Genomic DNA, 24,796 nt, shown 5'->3' on the forward strand with positions numbered 1-24,796 from the left:
TGAAAAGAAACAAGGGCCTGGCGCAATGGTCTAGTGGCTAAATCCTCGCCTTGCACGTGCAGGGACCCCATATGGGTGCCAGTTTGTATTCCAGCTGCTCCACTTCCCCTCCAGCTCCTTGCTGGTGGTCTGGGAAAGCAGTAGAGGATGACCCAAAGCCTCGGGACCCTGCATGTATGTGGGATACCCAGAAAATCTCCCGGCTTCGGATCAGCTCAGATTTAGCTGTTGTAGCCACCTGGGAAGTAAATCAGCAGATGGAAGATTTTTCTCTCTGTATCTCTTCTCTGTATATCTGCCTTGCCAGTAAAAAAATAATAAATCTTAAAGGAAAAAAAAGAAATGAAAGGATGGAGTGGACACAATGCAGCCTTTCAAATACCCTCTTCAGATACCATGGTTTATTTTGAAAGGCAGAGTTATAGAGAGAGGAAGAGACAGAGAGGGGAGACAGATCTTCCATCTGCTGGTTTACTCCTTACAACAATCACAACAGCTGAGGCTGGGCCAGGCCAAAGCCAGGAACTTGGAACTTCATCTGGGTCTCCCACATGAGGGTGGGAACTCAAGCACTTCAGTCATCTTTGGTGCTTCTCCAAGCTCATTAACAGAGAGCTGGATCAGAAGTAGAGCAGCCAAGACTGCAACTGGCATTCATATGGGATGCTGGTATCCCAAGAGGTGGCTTCTGCTATGCCACAATGCTGGTCCCCTTGTTTTTCATTTCTTCAGCATTTACTGAGTGTCTAGTCCATACTTGTCAATGTGGTTGAAACTCAGCTGAGAAAAATGAATGACAATAGCTCTGTCCCGTAATCCTCACTGTCTACTCTTAGACATCTGAGCAGATAAAATCCCATACTTTAGAAGTTAGAATTGTTTTCCTGTGATCTCAGAATGGGAAATGACTCTGCCTGGGGAGGTGGGGGAGATGAAAGGGAAGTTAGAGAAGGCTTCTAGAAAAGTTGACATAACAGGTCATCCTTTTAAAAAAGATTATTCATCTGAAAGGGAGAGGGTTGGGGGAGAGGAAGAGAGCTAAGGGGTGGGGAGGGGAGGGGAGGGGAGGGGGAGGGAGGAAGAAAGGGAGAGAGGGAGGGAGAAAGGGAGAGAGAGAGAGAAACCTTTCATCTATTGGTTTACTCCCCCAAATGGCTACAACAACTGGGGCTGGGCCAGGTCAAAGCCAGGAGCCAGGAACTCCAGCAGGTCTCCCACACAGATGGCATAGACACAAGCACTTGGACCACCTTCTACTGCTTTCGAGGTGCATTAGCAGAAAATTGAATCAAAAGCGTGAAGTAGCCAAGACTCAATCCAGATACTTCAATAGATAGACCCTTCACAGAGGTGTAGTTCTTGTAGTCCATCCCCAGTTATTGACAGTTACTGGCTTTGCACAGTGCTTAGAACATGTGAGATGGTGCCTGATAGGGCCTTCTGATGACAGTGACCCCTGAGCAAGACATGAATGGGGCGTGACTATCATGGTTTGGCCCTCACTTTTCAGCTTTCCCATTCCCAATAATCAAGTGGCTGTCAAAGCACTAACGGTGCCACAGCACAATGGTGAGCATTTTTCTGCAAATTCTGGGAGTGTGGATGTCCTTGACCGTGCAGCCCTTGGCTCAAGTTATCAGCTCCCTTCTTCAAATCCTTGAGAAGAAATCATCTTCCTCATTCAGCCAAATCTTTGTGGAACCTGACTGGTCTCTTTACACTGAAAGCATAACCTAGTATGCATTACCATCAGAGCACAAGTCGTGTGAGTTCTAGAATCTTTTAGATTCTTGGGAAAAAGTCCTGAAGTTTGGAGCGACACTGCTGGATATGTATGGCCCTGCAAATATAGACAGGAGGCTATGGCATGTGAAAGAGTGTCCAAAGGCAAACTTTCCTCCAGAGTCCAACTTGGGGTCCTTTGTAGGTGTTGACAACACAGGGGAGACCCTTAGAGCGAGCAAGCATGGGCCAGGGAGGTTACTTGTGTCTAAGAAGTTTACACCAAACTCATCCTGGGCACCTGCTCTCCAAGCCTCTTCCTTGTCTTCCTTCTCCCTCTTTCTCCATCCCTCCTTCCTAGGGATCTATTCCTTCCCCTGAAAGTCCCTGCAGAGCATGGTAGTTTCATGGCCAGATGTCCCTAGCCGTGGTGATGGCAGATGAGAAGGCTGCTCTCACTGTGATCTCATGTGATATTCTCATGTGTAGCTGCCCTACACAGAACAGCCGTTTATGAGGATCCAAAGAGAAAGACGTGCTGGCCTTTCTGTTCCATTCCATTTGCTGTGCCCTTAAGTCATTTGGACCCATAATGGATCTGTGTTGGGGCTCAAGATGAGCCAGGGGATAAGGAACAATGAATGATAGGGGAGTTGGCAGAAAAAGTTTCAGAGATAAAGGGATCCTGCTTCTTTCTCACAGGTAAAGTAAAAGTGACATGGAATGAACAACAACAAAAAAAGATAAATACAAAGGCTTGAATCCAATTGAGCTGGTGCCATGGGAGCTAAGATGCTTGGCGGCTGGGGCCCTGTGGCATAGAGAGCAGTTTGAATTTCTGTTGCCCCTCAGACCTTTGGCCTTAAGATCCATACATGTAAGAGGGTTCTGGGAGTCCTGGCACGATACCCTAGTGGCTACATCCTTGCCTTACATGTCCTGGGATCCCATATGGGTACTGGTTCATGTCCTGGCTGTTCCACTCCCCATCCAGCTCGCTGGTTGTGGCTTGGGAAAGTGGTAGAGGATGGCCCAAAGCCTTGGGACTCTGCACCTGCATGGGAGACCTGTTAGAAGTTCTTGGTTTCTGGCTTTTGATTAGCTCAGTTCCAACCATTGCAGCCACTTGGGAAGTGATTCAGCAGATGGAGTATCTTTCTCTCTCTCCTTTATGTATATCTGCTTTTCCAATTAAAAAAAAATCTTTAAAAAGAGGGTACTGGGGACCCCTGGGGGTTGGAGAAGAGCTCCTCCTGGAGTCCTAGCTTTGGTCTCCACCAAACTGACCCTCATCCCTGACTCAGGCTTTTTGTACCTGCATGATAGGAAATTGCATAATTCTACCTCACAAGCTCAGGGACAGGATCACCCAGGAACAAACTGATCCAACCCTTAAGAGGTATACTACCAATGTGGTCACTACTCTCCTGCTATTAACACCATGGAGGCATCTCATACCATAGGGGACCTCCAATAGAAAGTGTTAACAACACAGAAGAGCCTCAGAAGAAAGGGAAAAAAACTAGAATCTTGTCTACCAAGGTAATATCAGTTCAGGACATATGAAAACCCAATATGTACTTCAGATCATTGTAGATCAGTTTAGAGTACGAATGAAAAGCGTTTCCTAAGGAGATCTGAGGCTCCTTGCCCTTTGCGCTTCTGATGTAACTACTCCACAAGGGGCAGGGGAAACGCACTCTTTGCCTTCCCACCTGCCAGGGCAGGGCTGATCCCTTCTGATTTGGGTGGCAGCATGGAAAGATGCTGTTGATACTTTTAAAATAGTGTTGAAAGAGAGGTGGGCGGCCATGGAGGAGGACAGAAAAACTTGCCCTTCCTGTCAGGTGAGCCACTCTGCCTGCCCCACATCCAGTCACCCTGTCCTCCCAGAGGAGCTGTCAACCTAGCCCCAGCCATTAGAGGGCGCTGGTCTGAGCTGGCCCCACAAGGTCCTTCCCATGCACTTTGGTTTTTCTCTAGGCACTCACCTCTCCTACCCCTACCCTGCCCATGCATAGAGACCCTCTGCTTCTCCCAATTCCTACATCCAGGTTCCAGACAGGCTTAATTCCATCCCCCAGCATTAGCTCTGCAGGGAAATGGACAGTGGTCTAGGTTCTGTGCCTGAGATCCCTAGGCAGGCCGGGGTTGCATGTTCAGGCTGTGCTTGGTACCCTCAGCAGCCCTTGTCCTGGTCTTCTCCTGTGCTCCAGAGAGATCCCAATCTCTGAGGCCCAGGCCCCGCGAAGGGTGGCTCTCAGCCCCTCTGGCTTCCCTGTGATTAGCACCAAACCTGTGGCATTGCCCTCTCCCACCTGCCCCAACCCTGCCCTGGACTCTGCCATCACTAGCTGCTGGTCAGCTCCTTCCTTGGTGTGCTCTCCACTAGGCACAGATGCAGCTGCATCTTGCTCCTGAATTATTACTGGAATACCTCTTGCCTGCCCTGCCAGATCTTTCACACAGGCCTCAAATAATAACTGCAGCCAGGTGGATCATTTGCCATCTCTAAGGTCTGGGCTTAACCATCACTGGTCTGAGGGCTTTCCAGGATATCAGGGGTAGGAAGGCTCCAACACACTCCAGGAGTGGGAGCCTGAGGACTGGGTAGCCTAGTGCCTTGGTATCGGACTGACTTTGAGTTTAGCTTAAAACACTGGGCAGACCCGTGATATTCTGCTAGTGTCCATTTCTTTCTTTTTTAATATTTACTTTATTTTGTAATTGAAAGTCAGGTATACAGAGGAGGAGAGACAGAGAGGAAGATCTTCTGTCCATTGATTGACTTCCCAAGTGGCCACAATGGCCGGAGCTGCACCAATCCGAAGCCATGAGCCAGGAGCCTCTTCCGGTTCTCCCACATGGGTGCAGGGTCACAAGGCTTTGGGCTGTCCTTGACTGTGTTCCCAGGCCACAAGCCTGGGAAAACATCCCAGGAACTGGATGGGAAGCAGGGCAGCTAGGATTAGAACAAGTGCCCATATGGAATCCCGGTAAGTGCAAGGTGAGAACTTCAGCCACTAGGCTACCACACTGGGCCCTAATGTCCATTTCTTTGCCTGTGAAATGGAGATGGCAGTGACTTTAGAAGCATGCAGTGAGCTTTAATAGCTGCATTAAGATAATTTGAAAAGCTCATGGAAAATGGAATTAAAAGTAAGTTTATTTTGATGCAAAAATACTTTGGAATCCATGCATGGTGTTTTCATAGCACACTTGGTCCATGAGAAATATGCCAATAGATCTGAGCGCAGACATCACCCACACTATCACCCAAAGTGAGCGTATGATGGCATCTAGCTTCTTGCATTTTTCTCTCATCTCCCCGTTTTTTTTTTTTTTTTTTTTTACTTGTTTAGTTGGCTGTTTTTTTTTTTTTTTTCGTTTGTAATATGTGTGGATTAGCAAAACATCTCAAAACATCTTTGCACTGAGAGCTGGCCTTTGGGGCCAGGCCGTGCGCAGGTGAAGGCTTGCTGGCAAATACTGAACACCGTGACCTTTCCTGATGTGCCACAGGCTTTGTTTCTCAATCCCCTGACGACAGTTGTTGTTAGCCCTCAGCAGAAACAATACAAGAAGCTTTTCAACAACCCCCTGCCCGGGCCTCCAGGGGATTCTCTTGACCCCATATCCCCAGTTGCCTCAGAGACATGCAGTGTCTGGGTACCTGGGCAATGGAACCAGGCTGGAAGGTGGCCTCTAATCCCAGATGTTGCTGCAGTGCCTTGCATGGGGCAGGGAGCTGCCCCAGTGATGGGGAAGTTACAGGGAAGGAGTGCTGTTCTCAGAGGGGTTGGTTGGGATCAGTGTCATCCAATGAAAAGCTGGCCCTGGGCTGGGAACTGAAAGGACCTTGTACCAGCCTGGGGGTCTTCCAGATGGGATAAGCTCATGAAGCCAGCAGGCTGACCAATCATTATGAGAGTAATGACTCAGAAGCCACATTGTTCATACAAGAAGCAAACTAAGTACCATACAGACCCCACCCACTTGGTTGATTGAACTTAGCAGGTGTCCAATACACAGAGGAAGAGAGAAGAAAACCAGAGTGTTTGTTGATTGCATAGCCCTTTGTTCCTTAAAAGTAATTTTGTTTTAAACAGTCTTCACTAATTCTCACAAAAAGCATTGATATTACTAATGGCAGTTTACGGCGAGATAACCCTGCAGATACACCACTAAGTGGTGTAGCCAAGATCACACAGTGGAGAGGAATCCAGGGCCCTTATCTCCTACTTCATTGTTGTGCTGTTTGGTTTTCTCTCTTGTCACTGCTACAGGGAATTCTCTGTGCAACAGCCAGTCGTCAGTGTCCAGGCCTCTCCCTAGCTGGTAGCTGTTTTCCCTGGAGAGATAGAGTACAATCCAGGTGGCTCACCTGGCCCAACCTGGCTCCTTCCCTGCCCACCTCCCACGTCATGCTGCCTTCCTACAGCCCCATCTCTTGGCCTCTGCCCAAGCTGTTTCTTCCCCCTGCAAAGGCGCTTCTCAGTTGCCAGGTCCTCTCAATCCTGCCAGACAGATGGTGAGTCCCATGGGCTCAGGGACTGTGTTTTGTTCATTGTACAACTCAATATCTAGCATGGGACCTAGCGTATATCAAGTAAATAAAGACTTTTTTTTAGATGACTTATTTATGTATATGAAAGGTAGAGCAACACAGAAAGAGGGAAAGCTCTCTTGGTTCACTATCCCAGTGGCTGTGACAGACAGTTCTGAGCTAGGCCAAAGCTTGGAGCCATCACCTGCTGCTGCCCCCCAGGGACATTAACAGAAAGTTAGATTGGAAGAGGAGCAACGGGGACTCAAACTGGCACTCAGATATAGGATACTGGTGACGACAGTGGCAGTTCAACCCACTGGACCACAACACCAGCCCCAGTAAGATCCATTTTGGGAATAAACAGATATTGCAATAAATTGATAAGAGAAAGAACAGCCGGTGAGAAAAGAACACCAAACCCAACAAAGCAGTGGCAAGAAGAGAGTGAGAAGAAAGAGACTATTAATAATGGGGAATATGCAGAGTGTGCACAGCTGACTGCTGTGGAGGCTACACAAGCTCCCCAGGGCAGCCTGACCCCACCCAGTCCTGCACTCCTGAGCCTTGGGCTCACAGCCAGCCTGCAGCTCTGACTAGCAAACAGAGTCCAGCAAGGACTCCAGAAAGAACTCTGACTCAACTGGCCTTTACACCAGGCCTGACTGCTGAAGGAACATCTGTGATGTTAAACCTGCCTCCACGTAGTAGCTTAACTTGGTCCTCGGACCTCCAGGCAAATCCACAGTCCCTTTAACACAGACTCAGGAAGCAGTGGGCCCTGCCTTATCCCAGTTGTACCACCGCTGACTCAACCTCAAGTGAGTAGAAACCAACTCACTGCCTTTGCTGCTGAGGAGAAGACTGGCAGTGGGGAAAGGACTAAAATCAGAGACCCCAAAAGCTAGACAAGACCTCAGAAATCAGCTCACTGCTTCCCTTTCGGGAAAATACTACAAGGAATAAGTACTCTTACTTGTTTCCTATTGGTCCCAAGTTCTTTGTTCTTACTTGCCACCTTTTGGAACAGCCATTAGTTGGTATTACATTTCACCACGTCTATTGGCATTTTAGTTGGACATTTTTGTTACGTGATTTGAAAAAAAGAATTTTAATGCTGTATCTAAAGAGCCACAAAACAAAATTGTATTCAGTCAACGTATATCTTGGAAGTTGAGCCACACCGTTCTTCCACGGGCACTGTTTTTTTTCTTCTCTGCTCAGTACACACTCACTTATGGATTGTCACCAATAATTCCTCTAGTTCTTAATTTTTTTTTTTTTTTGGTGGGGGCAGCACAGTGCACACATTGCTAAGCAGCTGCCTGTGACGCTGGCCAGTCCCAGCTGCTCGGCCTCCCACGCAGCATCCTGCTAATCCACAAACGACAGCAACAAAGCATGGCCCAAGTACTTGGACTCCAGACACCCTCGCTCCTGGCCTTCAATCTGGCCCAGATGTGATGGTTGCAGCCATTTGAGAAATGAACCAGTGGATGGAAGATCTCTTTGTCTCTCCCCTTTCTCTTTATTACTCTGCTTTTCAAGTAAATAGGTCTTTGAAAAAGTCACTTTTTTTCTACCACATCCCTTACCCCAAATTTATCCAAACCATAGAAATGTGTTTTTGTCATCTGTTCCCTAAAATATTTATACACTAAAATTCATAAATTAAGTAGCTTATTGACTAACACATCTCTCAGATTCTGAAGACATTCTGCTCATCTTTGAGCACACACATCTCCGAGCTTTTCCATTGCTCCTCTTTTCCTTGACTTCAACTTCCTAGTCTGCCTACCCTTCCTCACCCACCATGTGCCTTAGTAGGACCACGTTGGCAGGTGTATGTTTCAGCTTCTCATCACTACAGCAACATACCTGAAAGCAGCTACTTGCAAAAGAAAGAGATTTATGTTGGTTCATGGTCTTGGAGGCTCATGGTTCAAGACTGGCCAGCTCTGTTGCTTTCTTTAGTGGTGAGGGGAGGCTGAAGGCTGTCAATGGTAGAGTATACATGGGAGAAGGCTCTTACAGGATCCAGGAGAGTAGTGGGCCAACTCAGGCCTCCTGCAAGATCTGCCTTGTGAGGCCTCGGCCTCCTGTGACCTGAAGGTTTCTCACTAGGCCCACCTGTTAGATGCAATTATTTGGGTTAAATGTTTGCCCTCTCAGTGCCATTAACTGATGACTTTGGGAATTAAATGTCTACCTGTGTTTATGAGCTAAATCTTGTCTAAACCATCACAATAAGACGTGCTTCAGTTGGTGAGTCCTACTTCTTGAGTATATCCTCCTTGGTGCCATGGTACTGCCTACAGGACTTGGTGGGTGATATGTTGCTCAGTCCCCGCAGGCACTGGGCCACACCCTGCCCTTCTCCAGGCCCTCTTTCCGTATGACCTAATGTGCTACTAAACCCTCAGCCCACCCCCTGACCCCCTTCCACGTTAGCAAGGAAGGAGCTACTAAAGCTGATTGGAGCTCTCAGTCCCTTCTCATAGTCTGGGGGAGAAATAGCAGAGGACTGTTATCATGGCCTGGAGTTGTCTTAATAAGGAAAGTCTCCTGCTATCTCTTGCCTTCACGAGAGAAGCAGAGGGGCAATGGCAGCTCTCTCCCTCGCTATCTTCACCAGATGCTGGATGTGGTCATCTTGAAAATCCATCAGCTGCATGTCTGTCTGTCCTCTCTCCCTCTGTTTCTGTCTGTCTTCACTTTGACCTTCTCCACTGACTCATGGACTTCTTTTTTTTTTTTTTTAAAGATTTATTTATTTTTATTACAAAGTCAGATATACAGAGAGGAGAGACAGAGAGGAAGATCCTCCATCCGATGATTCACTCCCCAAGTGAGCGCAACGGGCTGGTGCTGTGCAGATCTGAAGCCGGAAACCAGGAACCTCTTCCGGGTCTCCCACGCGGGTGCAGGGTCCCAAAGCATTGGGCCATCCTCAACTGCTTTCTCAGGCCACAAGCAGGGAGCTGGACGGGAAGTGGAGCTGCCGGGATTAAAACCGGCGCCCATGTGGGATCCCGGGGCGTTTAAGGAGGACTTCAGCTGCTAGGCCACGCCACCGGGCCCCATGGACTTGTTTCTTAAGGATCATGTGTTAGTGGATGGAATCAGAACTTCTCCTCGAAAAACCCATTGGGGCCGGAGTCCTTTGGTTCAGCTTCGATGTGCAGTCCCTCTAAGTCAATGTCAAAGGCATTCTGCTCTTTCCTTTGGGTTTTTGGTGGAAAGAGAGCTGCCTCCTTCATCTGGAATTGAGATAGCAGCAGGTTGAAGTTTACAGAGCAGCCTTCTGTGTTGTTGGTCTCCATATCCAGCTCATTGTATAGGGACATCTTATTTTCAGTTTGATACTGGCTGCTTTGGCTGAATACCCATGGGTAGTGTAAAACCGGGGTGGAGCCCACTGTTGTGCCCACTGTTGGCTGAGGCCACCTACTTCTTTTGTGTTTATTATAGAATAACAGCAAACATCCTTAGGATTCTCTACCTTGAATTCATATATAATACCTTCAACCAGCACAATTCCCTTTCACTGGCCCCATCCTTTGTTCTGCAGTTGTCACTGTTTTTTGTTTGCTTGCTTGCTTTATTGAAAAGGCAGCTATACAGAGAGAGAGAGAGAGAAAGATCTTCCATCCAATGGTTCACTACCCAAGTAGCCACAACAGCCAGAGCCAAACTGATCTGAAGCCAGGAGCCAGGAACCAGGAGCTTCTTCCGGGTCTCCCACACAGGTGCAGGTGCCAAGGCTTTGGGACATCCTCGACTGCTTTCCCAGGCCACAAGCAGGGAGATAGATGGCAACTGGAGCAACGGGGACATGAACCGGTGTCCATATGGGATCCCGGGTGTGTAAGGCAAGGACTTTAACCACTAGGCTACTTTGCTGGGCCCAGTTGTCACTTATCTTAATCCTATGCTTAAGTCCTAAAATACATCATTGTTGTCATTGTGTTTGATAATTATCTGTTAAAGACATTAGGCGCCACAAACTTGCTCTTTCAAAGTTGTCCATATTTTCATATCCTTTGATACTCCCCTGCAGCTGGATTCTGTTGGGAATCATTTTTGTTCAATCTGCACAACCTCCCAATTTCCCCCTCATCAAGGACACTGTGGCCTCTCTATCCCTCCCCCACCAATATCTGCTTCCATAAAGCTCCCAAATCTCTAATATTTCTTTCTTTTCCCACTGGCTAGTTAATTGTCAGGATAAATGCTAGGCATTTCCAGAGTCCCTAAGGATAGATCCAGCTGGAGTCATATGAAGGAAAGAGGAGGACAAAGAACCAGAAACCTCTTGTCTTGCTGCTTGTTTTACCACCTCCCCACCCTGCAGGGGACCCCCTGACTATCGAATGCAAAATTGGAGTTGTGAAGTTATCATCATCACTTTTACCATTTACTTCCTTTTCTTCCTGGGAGAAGAGGAGAGCGTTAAAGCCTTTATAGCAGCAATTGGATCTTTTCAGTCCCCTTTAGCTAGCTTTTGAGGCCCCTCTTGGAGTAGGGCCTTGCTATGGGGAGAGTAATAAGGAAGTAGAGGGGCTGCAGGTGAGTCAGGAGTCTTTGGGACTAGTTAGGACCCAGTGTACCTATCTAGAAAATAGTTGGTGACAATGGTATCTTTATTTTCACTTATTTGAAGAGCAGAGAGACAGGCCAGTGCCAGGAACCCAGAATCTATTCTAGGTCTCCCAAATGGATGGCAAGGATTAAAGTCCTTGAGCCATAACCTACTGCTTTTCATGACACACCCTAGCAGGAAGCTAAACTCAGAAGCAGAGCTGGGACTTGAACACTGACATTCCAACATGGGTGGCAGGCATTCTGAGTGGTGTCTTAAAATGCTGTGCCAAACACCTGTTCCAGGAAATCAGAAATCAAACCTCCTGTCCCTCCCACTTTGTCCTACCTTTCCTGCAAATCAGCAACGATCAGTGGCACTATAGGTTGAAAAAAAATGATTGGGTAAGAAAAGATTATCAAAGAGGTCCTTAGTGTCTGCATTCCGCTGAAGATGCCGTCTGCAAGGCGCCTTCCATCCCTAGATACCAGAGCAAGAGATAACATAGGCCCCCTTTGTAGCCTGGGGGACAGACATGTGAGGACAAACCACAGGTTGTGCAGCTTCATGGAGGCAGATTTGGACATAAAGTGGGCAAGTGACTGCAGATACTCCTCTGAAAGTTTTGAGGGATTGTAGGAGTGTGTCCTTAAGCTAGAGGCAATGATTAGAGAGCTACACAGCAGGCACCAGGTCAGGCCACTTGCCAGCTCCCAATTCCCAGGTTTTAGTTCCTTCTCCGCTAAATACCCTTAACCCTTCCACAGCGGAACTCTACAAAACATCCTCAAGTTCTCCCAGTGAGGCTTCCATAGCTGCTGCTATTCCCTCTTCTCCTTTTCTGTTTTTTTCTCTCCTCTCCTTTTTTGCCCTCTTCTCTCCGACCAGAGTTCAGATCCCAGCATGATCACTTGCCAAGTGGTTGACCTTGGATAACTCACTTCCCTCATTGAGTCCTGGCTTCCTTGACTGTAAAAATGGGGACTTTTTCTCTTGACTTGAAAAATTCTTCAAGAATGCATACAATAGGCAGAGTGTTAATAGGATTACAAAATAATTATTTCAACCAAAAAAAAAAATACTCCAAGACAAAGATATAAGTAGGCAGGTGTCATGAACAGCTAATTCCAAAAACTGGACTGCAAGTAGCCAGAAATATTTCAAAACATGTTTACATCTTTAACAACATGGGGGAAACACGGCCACAGTTTGCCTGTGGAACGCTACCATAGTTTTCCTCTTCACTAGTCAGCATTGACAAGGGTAGATGACCTCTGCTTGTTTTAGGAATGCCTTTGCAACACTGTTGGGTAATATGTACCAAGAGCTGTAACAATGCTCATATACTTTGACCTAGTCGTTGCACTTCTAGGAATCTATTTGAAGGATATTTTCAGATGAGGGCAAAGATTAATATCTGCAGATGTTCAAGACGTTCATCACAGTTACTATAGGAAAGTTTTGCAAAGAAAACTTTAGACGGCCATGGATACAAGAATGTTCACATTGGCTGCAATGCATCCTGCAACTGGAAGAGTATGGCAATTTAAAATAACATTATCAAATGAATTACACAATTACAATGTAATGCTTGCTGCTAAATGGGATGTAGCAGTGTACACAATGTGTAATTCCAAGTCTGTGCAGCTCTATTTATTTACATTTATTGTGTGTGCCATTAGAAACACCAAAATAAATACTCCCAAAAGGTTAATAACATTCATTTGAAATTCTGTGGGTTTAAAAAATTTTTTTAATAAATTTTCTAAAATAAACAAGCACTACTTTTAAAATTAGGAAATAAAATTACTGTTCAAAATCATAATCTCACGGTTTGATGCAGCAATTCCTTTTTAAAAAAATCTAGCTTTTAAGAAACTCGGAAATCCAGCAGACAGTGTTGGTATAAAAATGATATTGAATCATTATTTATCATTTCAAAAGTCAGAAAAACATACCTGCAGCTGAACAGTTAAGGAGACCATACAATCTCCCCAGAGTAGGCCACTGTGAAGGATCCCAATATGCTTTGATAGATTTTTTAATGACAAAGATTTTTCTGTTATAAAGTTCATTAAAAATATAAAAGTCTATATGCAAAGTGGTATCATATATGCTTAAAACAAATTTTAAAACCTGGAATATATACACTTAAATACTAACAATAGTTATACCTTGGTTGTGGAGTTATCATATGCATATATTCATCATTTAATTCTATTTTTCATGAGCATTTTGAAGTGTCCTTGAATGATTTTTATTGTCTTCCATGTTTTTTATGTTTTTGTGTAGGATCAGGTAAGGTTTACATGGAGGGAAGGAGTGAGAAGTGAGTTTCCTCAGGCCTGAGTCCTTTCTCCTCTGTCTAGCCCTGAGCGGGGACGCCAAAACACAGGCAAACAGAAGGGAGGTGGTTCCAGGGAAGGTTTTCTACTAATCTTATTCCCTCACTGAACATTGGCATTCACCATTAAAGTTTCACGTGGTCACGTGATGCTCTGTCCAGGCAACTTTGAAATGCTCATTTCCCTGGGGAGGACAAAGCTGTGAAAGCTCTGACCACGTGATGTGCATATTTTTACCAGCTGCCCTGTTGAAGGCATGCATGTGGGAGCCCCAGCTTGTGGGAGCTGGACAGGGAATGTCCGAATGGCCACACACAGGCGTGGAGGTCTGCGCTCTCCAGCAGCAAACCCATACTGAGTCTCCTAGCACGGACTAGGTACCGTTTCATTATAGATGATGCAGGCTAAGGGCCAGTATTGTGTGGCAAGCAAAGCTGCTGCCTGTGATGCTGACCTTCCCTGTGGGTGTCGGTTCATGTCCTGGCTGCTCCACTTCCGCTCTAGCTCCCTCCTAATGGCCTGCTAAGGTCTCTGCTGTCCACATGGAAGATGAATGAAGCTCCTGGTTCCTGGTAACTCTGGCCATCTGAGGAGTGAACCAGGAGATGGAAGCTCACTCGTTCTCTCTCTCTCTCTCTCTCTCTCTCTCTCTTCAACTCTTTAAGTAGCTTTTTAGAAAAAATAAAAAGCAGAAGATACAGGCTGATATACAAACAAGGTCTGGTCCTCAGGTTTCTTACTCTATGGATAGACAGCTAAGACAAAGGGTGTGTGTAAAAACAGATGGTAGAATGAAAGTGCAGATGCCTTGCTGCTGTTAAGCTTGACCCTCTCAAATCTCTTCAGTGATCTGGGGATCCAGGCTCAGACGCAGGTAGAACCAGGCCTATCTGGAAGGCCGTATATGTAGAAGGGTACTTAGGACTGTACCCAGCCTCAGTAGAGGCAAAACCCTAGGCTGGGATGATGTTTGAAGGGCCAGTGAATACACTGTTCTTTGGGAAGAATAGACAAGTGCATACAGAGACGAGATGGCCAACTTTCAAAGGAACCATGAAGTCAGCTTTGAGTAACTGGATTTTGTTCTTTGGACAAGTGTCCCCTGTAGGTTCCTCAGGAAAGAAATGACTCAGAGAAGGTCAGTTTCATGATTTTTAACCTTGGCAAGAAAGGGTAGGAGCTGGTCAGGGTTGGAAGCAAGATGGGGAGCAGAGACAGGCCCTGCCCTGCAGGTGAGAAGATTTAGCAGATGCCAAAGGAGAGGGACAAGAGGTTGTCCAGGGAAGGCTGGGCAGGCCTCAGCGGCTGCATGGTGACCAACCAACTGCCCCTGTACATTCTTTAGAAGAGCCTGGGTCTCCACTGCTGAGGAGCTTGGGGGTCCCTGCGGGGAGGGGGAGGAAGCACATTTCTGACCAGGGTTTCCAGGAGTTGTGTAGCTGGCCCAGGCTGGCACCCAGGGCAGGGGTGGAGTCAGGGAGAGAGGTAGCTATGCCTATTCTCTTGGACAACAATGCTCCTGGAGCCAGCCATTTTCTGTGGCTAAAATGAAGGCCTTTCTTCCTGCCTGGTCATCCCCCACAGGAAATCCGCATCCTGGGCATCCACAGCCATAAATGTAAGTCTGCCACATGGCTAAAGGGAGGGTGCAGTGGCCATGGGGTCACCTCAGGGGACCAGAGGAGCTCAGCACTGTTCACGCCATCTCATGGAAAGGCTTGACTGAGGACCTACTCTGTGCCAGGCAGGTGCTGTAGGCCAGGGACACAGTCAACACACAAATGTGCTGCAGCCAGATACCTGCCAACTTTGTTCTGTGCCAAATCTCCTAAGCTGGCACGCCCAGTGGCCACTGAGACAGTGCTCCTTCACAGAGGAAGTGACACTGACCAGAATCTGCGTCAGGGCTGGGCATATGACCCCAGGAGGTTGAAGGAGAAAATCGTCTCAGGATACCTGAGATGTGCCAACAGAGCTCCCACTACAGGACTTTTACCATCTGTGTCCTCATCTGGGAGTCTGTCCTGAACATCTGCTTGGCAGTTCTCTCCTCACTGCCCCTGAGATGCACTCCCCACTCCATCCTCCTCTGCTGTCCTCTTTCCTTCCCCTGCCGTAGCCCTACCAGCATCAGTCTGCTAGAACATGAGCCCCAGTGGCCCAAGGATCTATGTTCTGTCTCCCCAACACCTGGAACAAGGTGTAGCACACTTGGAGGCTCAGTGACTATTTGTGGAGCAGGTGAATGAATCCATGAAGAGAGAAACCATCTCTAACTTCTCTGCCCAACACAGAAGAAGTGCTAGGTATGTAAGAAGCCCTGGGCTCCCTTACAAATTGCCCAAGGCCTGGCTCCATGTCCCTTCCTTTCCCTCAGGCGGATGCAGGTCCTCACCTTCACTGTCCAGTGGGACACTTGGCATGGCCTGGGGTGAACGTGCCACTTGGAGAATAAGGCGTTTCCTCAGCGGGGTCCGCCCTGCCAGTCTGCCCAGGCCCGAGTCCCGGAAATGCCTCCCCTGCAAGGCCAGGCTGGCGCGATCCTCCCAGCCAGCTACAATGGCTTGCAGGAAAGGCCTGCAGCGGAAGCCAGGGTGGAGTCTTCTAGGAAGTCTTATCCCGCCTAAAGGAGAAGGGCCTGGGGTCCCTGCTGGCCACTGGGCAGGGCCATCCTTCTGCCATGCCACAGGGCTCTGCCAGACCCCAAGGATGCTGTAAGGAGGATCCCAAGTTCTGAAAAAACTGTGGGATGCTGATATTGTTATTTAATTAAAAACTTAAATTAATTTTTATCTAGAGAAAAACACAAAGCTACACAAACAAACAGATAAGTCACAATAGGATTGGGGCATGACCACAAGGGCATTCGGCTCTTTCTGAACTGTTTATCCTTGTGAAAGGAAATGATTGGAAACACATGTGAGTGAAAAAGCTTAAATTGCATTTTAGGTGGTGAAAGTGTGGGTACTGGTTGCATTATTCCTTCTACTTTGCTGGAACTTTAAAATGTCTCCAAACTGAAAAGAAACTCATAGAAAGAGCTGTTGGAATCGATGTTCTTCTGCATGCTGGCTACTTGGGGGAGTTGTTGAATTAAGGAGTTCCCTGGATTCCAGTCCTGGCATTGCTGGGAGACCCAGGCACCAAGAGAATTTAGTGGGCAGAGAGGGAGATGGGCAGTGGGGGTGGGGGAAGCAAAAGTACTTGCTAAGGGTCTCTCTGGCCATGCATAGAGCCTCGTGTTCCTCCCATGTTAAGGCTGACCTTCCTTCCTTGGCTTCCTGCAGGTTTTATTTTCTGTCTCTGACCTAGACCTCAGCTGTTGCCACACAAATCATGGAGGAGCTGTATGGACGGAGAATAGGAGGACAGAGTGGTGATCTTGGCCAAGGCCATCTCCTGACAATATAGGCCAGAATCACTGCAGGCCACAAGTGAGCCAGCCAGCTCAGAGGATGCTCATGGGCTCGCAAGATCCAGCAAGATCCAGCACTCCAAGCTTTACCCTAAATCACAACCTCCCCATTAAAAGAAAGCTTGAGAAAATTCAACAGATCCCCATGTTTCTAGAATTCAAGGAAAGTACAAATCTTAGGGGTTTCTTTGCTCGTTTCAAAAGGAGACAACGAATCTTGCTTCCTGTTTTTATAGCGTTCAGGGCATCTCATAGACCCGGGCCACGCTGGTGGACAGGCAGCCACATCTCTTGGGCTCTCCAGCAGCAGCAGCCTAGTCAGCCTGGCTGCTGTAACAAATCACCATGGACTGTGACACTTAAATGACAGACAGTCATTTCTTTGTCATTTCCTCTTCCTAGAAAGGCACCAATGCCACCATGGCAGCTCCACCTCATGACCTCATTCAAGTCTAATTGCCTCCCAAAGGCCCCTCCCCTCCTGATTTCATCACACTGGGAGTGTGGGTAGCTAAGGCTTCAACATATGAATAGGGGAACAAAACAAAATTTGGGGGGAACTAACCCTCCTGAAGATATAAGTACCCACTTATCCATCCCAGCGAAATGCATATATACTGTCTCTGATCTTTTGTATGTCAATAAGCTCATTCCTTTCCTCTACTGGACACAGCTCTGCCCTCTGGGGTGCTCTAAATATGTCTGGCCTCTCCCATGTTTGCAGACTAAATTGTTTTTTTCCCTAGAAAATGCCCTGCCTCCCTTCCTTTCTTGATGGTCAGATCTGTGCAGTAGGAATTACAATGCCAGGAGAACTCTGAAATCCTGAGATATTCCGAAATACCTCTCACACATTAGAGAAGGGTTGGTTAGGTTTGTCTGAGAAGTACTTTAAAAGTTGGTAAATGATCAATCCTCTAACTGGGCAAGCGGTGACTGAGGGTTAACCACACTCTGAAATCACATAGAACTAAGTGCTTCCCGGTCAGCTGGACCACAGAATAGGGTGAAGATAGAGAGGCCTCCTAGAATTGCTTAATTGGGTGTTCCTGTAGGCTGAGACATTTCACAATTTTAGGAAGGTTTGTCCAACCACTGTTCCACAAATGTTGTCCGTTGTTAGCTCCTCAGGGAAACAAAGTTAAGAATCTTCCACAATTGGCTGAAAGTTTAGCCTGACCTAAAATCTTTAAGATACATGTTTCACTTTGGGTTACATGCCTTCCATGTGTACCTATTTCCAGAACTGGCCCCAGAATTTAGCCAATATCTGCTCTGAATGAGGGGTGTTGGCCAGAACCATCCCCCACCATAACAACTGCAGAGTTGGGTAGGGTGGTAGGGGCTCCAATCACAAAGGACAGTGGGTACTGGGGTGCCCTGACCTCTCACTTGGAGCTAATCAGCTCCTGGGGCCTCTTCCATGCCTCCCCCTCTGGCCCAGAGATTCCTGCAGGAAACTGTGGCCAGAAAGAGTGAGGGTTAAGTCTGGAGCTGTTTTTTTTTTTTTTAAAGATTTATTTATTTTTATTACAAAGTCAGATATACAGAGAGGACAGAGAGGAAGACCTTCTGTCTGATGATTCACTCCCCAAGTGGCCGCAACGGCTGGTGCTGTGCTGATCCGGAGCTGGGAACCAGGAACCTCTTCTGGGTCTCCCACATGGGGGCAGGGTCCCAAAGCCTTGGGCCGTCCTTGACTGTTTTCCCAGGCCACAAGCAGGGAGCTGGATGGGAAGTGGAGCTGCTAGGATTAGAACCGGTGCCCATATGGGATCCCGGGCTTTCAAGGCGAAGACGTTAGCCACTAGGCCACGCTGCCGGGCCCGTCTGGAGCTGTTTTGTTTGCTTTGCTTTTTAAGGATTTATTTTATTTTTATTTAAAAGGCAGAGAGAGAAAGAGAGAGAGAGAGAGAGAGAGAGAGAGAGAGAAGGTAGAAAGAAAAAAGAGATCTTCCAGCTGCTGGCTCACTCCCCAAATGTCTACAATAGTTGGGGCTGGGCAACAGTGAAGCCGGGAGCTTGGGGCTCCATCCAAGTCTCTCATATGGGTGGCAGGGTCCCATGCATCTGGCCCATCTTCCACTGCTTTCCAAGACAGATAAGCAGGGAGCTCAATGGGAAGCAGACCAGCCAGGACTTGAAGTGGGGCTCCAATATGAGACACTAGTGTTACAGGGAGCAGCTTAACCTGCTGTCCCACAACGAGGGCATCTGGAGCTGTTTTGAATCCAGGTTGCCTGCTGACTCATTTTAATCCTGGGCTGAGCATACTGTCAACACTCTGCCACTCCCAGGACCTAGTCAAGGGTCTGTACCTGTCAAGAAGCCGTGGACACTGATATCAACAGGGATCTGGTTTAGAGATCTAGTCAGCCATTCTGGAAAATGGGGATTGGGGTCCTGGGTACCCAGCTTACCATGTACCTCTGGCCAATGGGAGAGTTGTTAGCATTGCCTCTCTGGTGTCTTTCTGAGCCTGCTGGACCTTAGGGAAGTTAATACATAACACTCATGTTTCCCCATCCATAATTAGCAGATGGAGGTAATGATGCCAGCTCTCTCACAGACAGAGCTGCTGGAGACCAAGTGCTCCTACTGGCTCCTTAAGAAGAGTAGTCTTACTGAACCCCCACCAGGCTTCAGAGCCCCCATCAGGGGAAGTCCTTCCCTGCTAAACACCCCCACTTTCCCAAAGCAGCCAGCCTTGTTCCCTCCCAAACCTGCCACCTGCTTGCTTCTGTTATACAGGTGCCCCCCCATACAGATGGCAGCGTGGGAAGTCTCTCCCCTGTAGACCAGAGTCAGAAAGAGGCTCCCCAACCAAAAACAAAACAGAGCCTCCAGTCATTTCTTTCGGAGCCAAGGAAAGTGAGATAGGGGTGAAAAAATTCTTGGTTAGGAATCGGCTGGGAGGGAGTTGGAAAGCCCTCACCAAGGGAAGCCATCAGGTGGAGATGGCAGAGGTGGGTAGAAGAAGTGTTGACTCCAACTCTGCCACCCTCTGAGCATCTACTTTATGATGGGTACCATACTAGGGTCTAAGAATATCTAGGTACTTCAAAAAGTTTTTAGAAAATTGTATTCAAAAAAGTTTGTAACATGCAGCCAATGTACATCACGGAAAGAAATGTGAAATGCAAACTTTTTTTTTTTTTTGCACCAAAATTAACTCATACTTTTAGTTCCACTTTCCATGAATTCTTTTGAAGTTCCCTTGCACAATGAGAAAGGCAGGATCCTTGCCTTCTATATCCTCAACCGTACCCACGTCGCTTTGTGGTACGTGAAGCCTAGTAATAGAATGAGGGCTGAAGGAGAGCAGGGCAGGGAGAGGCTGGAAAGGAGATGAATGGAGTGAACATAGCCCTGAGACAGAAGGCCTGAAGCTTCTAGAAACCCATGTGCTTACATGACATCCTGTGCAGAGGCAGGGGGCAATGCTAATTAGATCATTTTTTAAAATTCCAAACTGTGGACTCTGCGTGGTAGCCTAGCCACTAAAAGTCCTTGGCTTGCATGCACCAGGATCCCATGTGGGTGATGGCTTTAATCTCAGCAGCCCTGCTTCCCATCCAGCTCCCTGCCTGTGGCCTGGAAAAGCAGTCAAGGACGGCTCAAAGTCTTGGGACCCTGTACCCATGTGGGAGACCGAGAGGAGGCTCCTGACTCCTGGCTTCGGATCAGTTCAGCTCTGGCCTTTGTGGCTGCTTGGGGAATGAATCTTCAGACAGAAGATCTTTCTTTCTGTCTCTTCTCTCTGACTTCCCAATAAAAATAAATAAATCTAAAAAAAGATTCCAGACTGTAATTGGCAAGGTGATTATGTTTTAAACAATAATTCCTTAAGGAGAGAGCAGAAATCTCACACAAGTCCCAAATCAGTTAGTTGGCTTTACTCAGTACATCTGTCCTCCATGGCTGCCCTACAGGATTCTGGGGTGAGGAGCCATTGACACTCTGCTTGACTTTCTAAGACACCTGCACCCACAGGCTCCTGTGGAAGGTCAGGGTCTGACATCCGCCTCCAAACGGGCAAAGGCGGTCTTCCCAACCCCTTGACTGAAGTATTCCCCAGAAGAGGCTTTGAAACCAAGTGGTAGGCCAGTTTTAGAGAACTTTCTCAGTTTATTGGGATTAGCCCTAGTAGTATTAGAATTGTCTTCCCTTTGGGGCAGTGTGCGCTTGAACCCTAGAGCAGGGCCTAACATTTTCCAGTCCCATCTGTCAGCCAGTGTGACCATCCAGATTGCCCAGGTCCTGAAAACAGCTCAAGATCATCTAGACAAACTGAAACGCTGGATTCTGTACCCAGTGCGCAGCCCTGCCCGTTTGCAAAGCCATTACCCTTCCCAGCCTCACATGCCAGTTAAGGCCCGCCCTGATTTAATATGAAATTAATGCTGAACAAAAACAAAGGATTAACTTAAGCAAATGGAGAACCCTGGGCATGGACACTTTGTGTGTCGAATGGATTCGTTTCATTTGGGACTGTAGCTAATTTGGGAGAACATGGAGCTGCTGAAGAGTCCTGCCTGCCAAGGGTGACTTCCAAAGGGAGGTGGGTGACGATGGCACAAATTATTCATTAAGCGGGACAAGGGCCGCTGATCACCAGCTTAGCAGAGTCAGTCTTCAGCTATACAACACATTTCTAGCAGGGTGTATTGAGTGCTCATCTTTTCCAGCATCTTCTACAGTACTTAGCAAAGTGCTCAATACTTACAAGCCACTCAACAAAACAAATATTTGTTGAACAAATGAATAAATATGTTTCCTCCCTGCCAGAAATTCCCTATCCCAAAGGGAAGCAAAGTGTTGAGTGAGTCACAAGTATTCCAATTGTTGTGTGCGGGACCTTTCATTTCCATATTGTCTACAGTTCTAGGAATTCGCTGAGAAACAGGCTTGGCTTTATGAAGGAACAATACTCCCGAGAAGCTGGGTGTAAGTCAGGATTTCACCAAACAATTTCATATTTTAAATGCACAATGCGAGACAGCTATTTTAAGAATGCAGTGAGCTGGGATAGAAAGGGAGCCAGGAGAAAGGCAGATCACAGAATAGGTGCCATTGGAGCGGAGATGTTCACTGCACTCTCCCAGCTCAGTCTTTGTTGCCAAGGGTCCAGTCTTAAAGATTCTCTTACATGAGTGCTGTTGCCTTTAAAAATGTAAATGAGTGATTAGTCTTCTCCTTGCCTTCCTGGATTGCAGCTGTGGATTCCCAGTAAGGGCAGAGGGGAAAACAGGCTGGGAAGGCACTCCGCAGCAGATGCGGCTTAGCTCTGGGAAGTCAGTGAGTCACAGGAGCCCCTGGGGGAGCCCACAGAGAAGAATCCTGGTCAATGAGTGTGGTGCCAATCAAGCAATAAACAAACTGATTCCAAATGCTAAGATCTGCCCTCTAGGAGGACATTGAAGGGTTCTTTCTGGAGAGCAAAGCACATCTGATGAGGCTGGGAGTGAGAATGGGGAATGGGGACTAAGCCGCAGACTTACTGCTATGCCTGTGAAAGGATTGTTAGGGGTGAACAGGCACATTGTGAACAAATAGGAGACAGTGCTGTCCCTGGAGAGGACAAATCTGACTTGATGTGCATGGACTCCCAGGACCACTGCTCTAATACCCAAATCTGTGAGTGTTCAAGTTCCTCACAGGTACAGTATTTGCATCCTAAACTGTAACAGGATACGTCATGTTGGCTCAATTGGCTAATCCTCCACCTCCAATGGCAGTATCCCATATGGGTGCTGTTTTATGTCCTGGTTGCTCCACTTCCTATACAGCTTCCTGCTTGTGGCCTGGGAAAGCAGTAGAGAATGGCCCAATACCTTGGGACCCTGCACCCATGTGGAAGACCGGGAAGAAGCTCCTGGTTCATAGCTTTGGATCTGCTTAGCTCCAGCCATTGTGGCCACTTTAGGAGTGAATCAGTGAATGGAAGCTCTTTCTCTGTATCTCCTTTTCTCCATATATCTGCCTTTCTGATAAAAATAAATAAATCAAAAAATCTTAGAAAAAGAAAAAAAGGAACTACACAATCTTCTCACATGCTTTACCTCACCTCTAGACTAGAATGCATAATGCCATGCTAATGCTGTGTGAATGATTAGCTCTTAGCCTATTACTTAGGGACTCATGCTAAAAGACAGTACACATTTAGACTTTTTTTTCCCAGCATCTCTGACCCACAGATGGCTTAATCTGTGGATGCAGGACTCCTGGAGGGCAGACTGCAATTCCTCTCCTTTGTTAGGTTGTGCTCAGCCAGGTTACATGCTTTAGCCAACGAAACGTGTGCAAAAGTGGCCTGGCCTCCTTTCTAAGCAAAGGTGGTGAGAGCCAGAATCCTGGGTCACCACAGTGTTCAGAAAGTGGCTGCCACTTCATCCTAGATCCCAGAGCAGATGGCACAGAGAGGGAGCCCCAGCCAACCTGTGCTAAAGTAAGGAGAAACAGTTCTTTGAGTTCAACCCCTGTGAGTGGGTGCTGTTTATTTCCACAATGTAACCTTGTCTACATGGGTGGGGCCCTGCAGCAGATGCAGATGCGAGAAACATATATCCCACAGGAAGACCCATTGAATCCACCAACACAGAGCCAGGGCTAAGTCCTGCCAACAAGGTGGGGAAAGAGTGTGGAGAGCGTGGAGGGCATGCATCTCCCAGGTTACCCCTAGTCTGGAGTTGCCAGGCCTCAGAGATCTAAGCAAGGCTCCTCTTGTCTCTGGGGGATTAAGATAAACTTCAGTGAAACCTTGCTAGTAGCTCCCTCCAAATGAACACACGCTCAGTTTTCCTTCCTGTTCTCTGATCTTTCTCATCTCCTGTCACTCCCTATCTGGGGACTAAACATGAAATGATTCCCAGCCCTATAGCTCTATCTTGCACAACAAGGCACATCCTAGACCCAAGTCGACCAGGCCTGGGTGGGCAGCAAAGATGGACCTGCGAGAAATACACAGAAGTAAGGTAGTACAGAACTAAACTCTGCAAGCGTTTTTTGTATGGAGAATTTTGTCCTTTTTCTCCAGCAGAACACCAAATGGTGGATGACTGCGGTGCAGCAGGAAGCTCGGGAGTCTCACCCCCTCCCCACACCCCCCACCACCCCCCATGCCATGGGAGGTCATGGCGACTTCCACTGCAGCTTCTCAGCGGCCTGCGAGGGCGTGGCCAGGGAGTGAGCAGCGGCAAGGCCAAGGACAAGGAGTGGATCCTCATCACCAAACTGGGCCGCCTGGTGAAGGAAATGAAGATCAAGTCCCTTGAGGAGATCTACCTGTTCTCCCTGCCCATCAAGGAGTCTGCGATCATCAACTCCTTCCTGGGCGCGTCTCTCAAGGACCAGGTGTAGAAGCAGACACGTGCTGGCCAGCGCACCGACTTCAAGTCCTTCGTCACCACTGGGGACTACAACGGCCACATGGGCCTGGGTGTCAAGTGCTCCAAGGAGGTGGCCATGGCCATCTGGGGCGCCATCATCCTGGCCAAGCTGTCCATCGTGCCAGTGCGCCAAGGGTACTAGGACCAAAAAGATTGGCATGCCCCACACGGTACCCTGCAAGGTGATGGGGCGCTGCGTCTCCATACTGATGCGCCTCATCCCCGCGCTGGGTGGCACTGGCATTGTATCGGCCCGCGGGTGCCCAAGAAGTTGCTCATGATGGTTCGCATTGACCACTGTTACACCTTGGCCTGCGGGTGCACTGCCACCCACAGCAACTTCACCAAGGGCACCTTCAACGCATTTCCAAGACGTACAGCTACCGGACCCCCAACCTCTGCAAGTAGACTGTGTTTACCAAGTCTTCAGACCACCGGAGGAAAACGTCCACCCGTGTGTCCGTGCAGAGGACCCAGGCCCCCGCTGTGGCTGCCACCTAATTTTGTATACAAGTATAATAATAATGCATTTGAACTGAAAAAAAAAAGAATTTTGTGATGTTTCTGTAAATTGAAATATGCCATCTTAACCATTGTAAGTATTCATTCTTAGCGGCATTAGGGATTTGTATTTTGGGGTACCCATCCTGACCATTCATCCCCAGAACTCTTGTGAAACTAAAATTCCTGTTCTTTCTTCCCCTTAACCCTCAAACTATTGCTCTCGTTTCTGTCTCTATGAGCTGCAGTGTTCTCCTTATTGACAGTATTTCTGCTAATGTTACAGAAGGATGGTCT

General features: G+C 47.7%; 1 long non-coding RNA gene and 1 pseudogene across 1 annotated transcript; both read left to right on the plus strand.

Annotated features, from left to right (window-relative positions):
* Nucleotides 1-13,457: 13,457 nt before the first annotated feature.
* Nucleotides 13,458-16,114, plus strand: LOC131480931 (uncharacterized). Its single transcript, XR_009245896.1, has 3 exons — nt 13,458-13,572; nt 15,396-15,501; nt 15,993-16,114. It is a non-coding gene; the product is annotated as an uncharacterized LOC131480931 (long non-coding RNA).
* Nucleotides 16,115-23,783: 7,669 nt separating this feature from the next.
* On the plus strand, nt 23,784-24,499 carry LOC101535601 (small ribosomal subunit protein uS5-like; annotated as a pseudogene).
* Nucleotides 24,500-24,796: the final 297 nt, after the last annotated feature.

This window comes from Ochotona princeps, chromosome 8 (assembly GCF_030435755.1).
Source record: "Ochotona princeps isolate mOchPri1 chromosome 8, mOchPri1.hap1, whole genome shotgun sequence".
Lineage (NCBI taxonomy): Eukaryota > Metazoa > Chordata > Mammalia > Lagomorpha > Ochotonidae > Ochotona > Ochotona princeps.